At 35.1% G+C, this 5,951-nt stretch overlaps 1 pseudogene; it reads left to right on the top strand.

The window, feature by feature from the left end:
- The first annotated feature begins 3,134 nt into the window (after window positions 1-3,134).
- LOC114733165 (transcription factor bHLH30-like) lies at window positions 3,135-5,810 on the top strand (annotated as a pseudogene).
- The last annotated feature ends 141 nt before the right edge of the window (window positions 5,811-5,951 follow it).

Genomic DNA, 5,951 nt, shown 5'->3' with positions numbered 1-5,951 from the left:
AAATAATATATTGGACCACATCCACTTCTTCCAAGATAAAGATCAATAGATCATTCGCTTAATTAATTACTTATATGTGCGTACGACATAAGAGGCATACACACACACACACACACATGTATATGTATATATATTTAGTGTTATATACTCTCCGTTTGAAATTATAAGTCGTAATCATGCTTCAAAGTACAATACTTTTAATAAAAAACCAATGTAATAAAGCTGATTATTTTTCAAAAATATCTTTTATAATTATAACTCAAAATATCCTCAAGTCATTTTGGACTTAAGATTAATTAATATTTGTTGAATTGGAAGCATTTAAATTAAATAAAGAGAGGTTACTCATAAATCAAAGATGCCATTGTAATAGCAGACCATTTTATGAGAAAATTAAAATATCAAACAAACCTTAACTTTCTTTATTGGTTTTTTTAATATTAGTTTAAAACATCAATCAATTTAAGACACTAATGGTATTTAGTTGCCGATATATAAATTTGATGTATGTATTTATACTAAATGTCATATGGTTACATATATACCCACACATACTAACAACAATATATTAATGTGTAAATCACATTGAAAAGCTTTGTCCTCTACATTTCCTGCGTGACAAGACAAGACAGGGGAACCTTTTTTCTTAAAACTTATCAGATCAATTAGCATATTTAAATATATCATCAGTATAATATTTCATATTAATATGGTTTTATTATATATAATTCACTGTCAAATTATGTTGATAAAAATTGAAAAGGAAAGTGAATCATACAATATTGAATTAAAACAAGAAGAGACTTGTATTACACATTGTTAGATTTCCAAAAGAGGGAAGAGTCCAACCGATATAAGTGATGAAAAAGATTCATATAAATAGATTTAACATCACATCTTAATTCAAAATCCCAAGAATTAAATTTAGGGGTCGTTTCATTTCATTTATGCACCACTTAATTAAGCTCAACAATATAATATGATACTTCCTATATCGAGTTAAATCCAGTAAATCTCAAAGCACATATTAATAAAAGATTGTAAATTTGATCTTAGACTTTAAAAATGCGAAATCTATAATGTACACATATGAGCCCGCTGAAATTAATAGTTATATTAAAGGTGAGATTTATTATTTAGCTTATAAAAAAATCTTATTTCTTTAATTTTAAAGGGTGAGCTATCGTAGGCAACCTTAATTTGATAACAGCTATATATATATATATATATATATATATATGCGCGTATAATGCAACCCCTAACCTTGTATCATAACTATTCATGAAAGCTTTGATTAATGATTAATTGTTCGTATATACAAACCATCTGATTTACTTACAAAAGGATGGGTTTTGGACGAGGAGAAACTCTTTCAAATTTCAATAGTAACACCATAAAAGCTTGTAACACATTTTCGCATATCAGAAATGTATTAAGTTAATACAATTTTTTAATTTCATTTATATTGAAGTTTTCTTTTTTTCTTCTTTTTAATTTCATTTATATTGAAGCTATCGTAGGAAATCTTGAAGTTTTCTCTATCTCTATGTTCATAACTCATTTTTCTCTCTCTCTCTTTTTTTTTTTTAATGTTGAGAGTTTAGTCTAACAATCATAAATACCAATAGACTGATGAGAGAGAGGGAGAGAGCAAGAGAGGAGTGTGTTCCAAGACACAATGATGAGATGGTCTTGGAGAAGTAGAAAGGTGGCGTGGGATTATACTTACATTCTTAGCCAACGACTCCCTCGCAACGTGGCCTCTGCCTTTAGGGCGTGGGGGGGCTCCCTGTATCACTCTCTGTATCTTTGTATGTGTGTATATATTTAACTATACATCACCCTCTCTCTCTCTCTACTTAAAAGGGCAATTCCTTTTACACTAATTACTAAAGTTGCTCCAAATATTTACTCTAAATATGTAGTAGTAAATAAAACACTGGTCTTTTGAAACAAATGAGAAAGAAAGAAAGAAAGAAAAGGCCTAGGTACGCCTTTTATCATGATGGTACTCTCTTCCCCCTCTCAGGCTTTTTGCTGCTTTTGGTCGGTCGACAATCTATATGTGTCTTTTGTTGTCTTGTCCTCTCTGTCTCTCTCTCTCTTCTGTTTCTTCTAATCTCTCTCTCTCTATATTACTGCCCCCTTCTTAGTCACTAATCACTATCATCTCTTCACGCAACAAATTAAATCATCACATTTCATCGATCCTCAGCTATAAATATAACATGGAATAATGCTTCATGAATTCCATATGCATGCTTCAACGAAGACAAAGTGATTAACTGAAGAGAAAGAACTGAATTCCACATCTTAATTAACTTTCTTGATGAGAAGTTGAATATTATCCCTTTTAGTTTATATACTCCTCTAGTCTTATTTATAAAGCACTTTCAGCATATTTTATATAGACTAAGAAAATTTTAAAATACATTAATTATCCGTTAAAATATAACAAACTTTTAACTTTACCCATATTTAATATATACAACTTTCAAAAAAGATAATTACCTACACTATAATAAGTGAAGGACAAAATAATACATTCATATTAAAAATTTAATGAAATGACTTATAAATATGACCCAAAAAAAAAACTTCTTTCTAACCCATAAATAGGATCAGAAGAGTATATGCGTGCTTGATGCGTGCTTGTTATTTTGTTTGTTGTTGTAACACTTGGTCTCAAACTTAATCATCAATAGTCCACACACACAGCTTGAGTTCAAATCCAAATTTGAATGTTCATAAAGAGAATGCCGTGAGAAGAAAGGAAAGGGACAACATGCCATGAGCACTCAAAACTCCCTACGCACTCTCTCTCTTCTCTCTCTCTCTCTCCCCCTCTCAGCTTGTGCAATATAATTAATTAGAAATAGAAAAAACAATAAACATGCCAAAAAGATACCACAAAAAGCACAAAATAAATTTATATATAAAAAAAGAGATAAAAAGAGCCATTATCTCACCCTCTAGCCCTCCACAGCATACACTTCCCAAGCTAATAATGATACAGTTTTCAGTCTAACACAGACATCAAACCCCCCCTGCCCTTTTCAGATTTCAACCAAATTCACAGAAACATAGAAAGAAAGAAAGAAAGAAAAGAAACTTGCATCATATATATGTATATATATATTGACCCAGCATGAGAGAACAAGAACAAGAACAAGAACACATCCCTTATTGATATTCATCTCGGAGAGAACAAGGTTTTTGTCGTACTTTTCATTCATTTCTTCTTTAGTTTTCTAATCCGTTAATTGCACACACGCGCATGCTTTGAAGAAAACCATGTTTGCGTTCTACTTTTTCTGATTAGTTTGTGTTTTGTTGTGTTATCATACGAATAGAAGGATGAAAAAAGAGGAAGATCAAGGACAGTGTTCATCATCTTCTCAAGCCATCAATAACATTCAGAGCTATCAAGAACAGCTTCTTCTTCACCAAATGATGAGGCAGCACCAGCAGCAGCCAAGCGTCGACGTTTTCGGAGGTAATTCTTCTAATAACAACAATAACAATACCAACAACGAAAGAGGATTGATGTTCCCTGAGGTTTCTCCAATCTTTCATCCGCCGCCGCCGCCACAGCCGCCATGGTCTCTCCCTCCTGTTCACTCGTTCAACCCGGTCCGAGACAGCGACCAGCAGTTTTTGGTCCCTCCGCCTTCCTCTTCGCTCTACGCGGGCCTCTTCAACCGGAGGGCTCCTTCTCTGCAGTTCGCTTACGATGGTCCGTCCAATTCCGATCACCACCATCTCCGGATCATCTCCGACACCCTCGGGGTCGGACCCGTAGTGGGTCAACCGGGCTCAGCTCCCTTCGGCCTCCAAGCCGAGCTGGGCAAGATGACGGCTCAAGAAATCATGGACGCCAAGGCCCTCGCTGCTTCAAAGAGCCACAGCGAAGCCGAAAGAAGACGCCGAAGAGAATCAACAACCATCTAGCCAAGCTTCGAAGCTTATTGCCCAATACAACCAAAGTAAGTATAAACCTACACAATTATCACTAAAATTCTCATATTAACGTAATCAATTACTCTAACCTTGTTTTTTTTTCATAACGTCAACCGTCAAGTTTGATTTCTAAAAACATGAAATCTTTTTTCACACCCGAGATGTTGAATATTAGTATAATAATAAGAACAGATTTAGTGAACTCGAAAGCTCTCTTTCTTTAACGTTTGTGATCTGTGAATGAATCTATTTACTTTAGAAAACGAGAAGCAAAACAGTGTTATTGTACCATCCCTTTTCTTTCCTCTTTTTGGCTTTTCTAGTTCTTGGTGTTTCTTCATTTTATACCCATATGTGTGTGTATATGGTTAGCTTTCTTCTTCTTCTCTTTTCCTTTTTCTGAGCCGTTGTGTGGTAGTTCCGAGGACATAAAGCGAGGAACAAGAGGAAAAGAGAAATAGCGTCAATGTCGGTTGGTTGGTAAGGTTAAAGAGAAACCAAAGAGAGGCAGTTGAAAAGCCACAGAATAGAATTTCTTGCCGGGAATAACAATAATGTGTTATGTATTGATCAGTCATACTCAGTTCGAGAATGAAAAGAAATAAAGCCTGAGAGACAAACTAGCATCCTTGTCAGTTGTCACACCCTAGATACCACATCCTAGATACGGATACCTATGTAAATATATGTGTGTACAGATTTAGACATATATATGCCTCTTCAGATTCCTTCCTGTTGCACAATATGAAACCCCTCTCTATTATTTGTTCAGTGTCATCATTCCCATTTAATTAACAGTTTTGTATAATAATAGCACAAAAGAAACCCAACCCCATCAGTTTGATTTAACTGATCGATCACATTTGACCCACACAATATATTCAAACTTCTTATATGGTATGAACCAAAAAATATATATAGAGAGAGCCGTATTTATCATTATTATTGTGTTTGATCCGTCTAAAACACTCTTGTCTGCTGGGATACGAAATAGGTAAAATCTTTATCTGATGCATGTTAACAAATCCATACGAAAATGTCATGTTCAATGAATAGTGCAGCTTGCTATCATCCGCTCTGATGATAGCTAATTTGTTACGAAATTTTCCAATAAAATTGTATGTATGCCTTTAATTTACTGCATCATTGACTAGTTTACAAACAGTTTCTTTACATGGGATACTTTTGGTTCATAATCTTCTAATAACCAGAGCATAATATTAATTATCTGCAAGAAATGTACGCGTGTACTATGTATATATTCCAGACTAAGTCAAAAGTCCTGAGAATTTCTCCAAGAAAGTATATATACTGAAGTTTTAAATTTCCCGTACTTTGTTTCTGTGTGTACGTAGACAGACAAAGCTTCATTATTAGCAGAAGTAATCCAGCATGTGAAGGAGCTGAAGCGTCAAACTTCAATAATAGCAGAAACAAGCCCAGTGCCGACAGAAACCGACGAGTTGACGGTGGACGACGCTTCCGATGAGGAGGGCAGGTTCGTGATCAAAGCCTCGCTTTGCTGCGAAGACAGGTCCGATCTCCTGCCGGACCTCATCAAGACGTTGAAGGCCCTAAGGTTGAGAACCGTGAAGGCAGAGATCACCACGCTCGGCGGACGCGTTAAGAACGTCTTGTTCGTCACCGGCGAAGAAGATGATCAGTTCAGTGGCGGCGGCGAGGAGCAGGGACAGCATCAGCATTGTATAAGCTCCATCCAAGAGGCTTTGAAGGCAGTGATGGAGAAGAATGGTGGTGGTGATGAGAATGGGAATGTTAAGAGGCAAAGAACTAATAATAATATCAATATCCTCGAACAAAACAGGTCTTTATGATTAGGTTTTCGACTTCCTTTACTATCTTTGTTAACTGATTTGCCTCTTATATCATGGCTAATATTCTTTTTATCTTCCTTGGGGTGTGCTTTAATTACTGGTTTTGATAGTGTGCTGGAAATATCGTTCTAAATATATTACGTAACATATATAATG

This window comes from Neltuma alba, unplaced genomic scaffold (genome assembly GCF_004799145.2).
Source record: "Neltuma alba isolate B1F8T4 unplaced genomic scaffold, ASM479914v2 tig00012971_pilon, whole genome shotgun sequence".
Classification (NCBI taxonomy): domain Eukaryota; kingdom Viridiplantae; phylum Streptophyta; class Magnoliopsida; order Fabales; family Fabaceae; genus Neltuma; species Neltuma alba.
The sequence above is the reverse complement of the archived record's forward strand: the minus strand, read 5'-3'. Positions and strand labels throughout refer to the sequence as shown.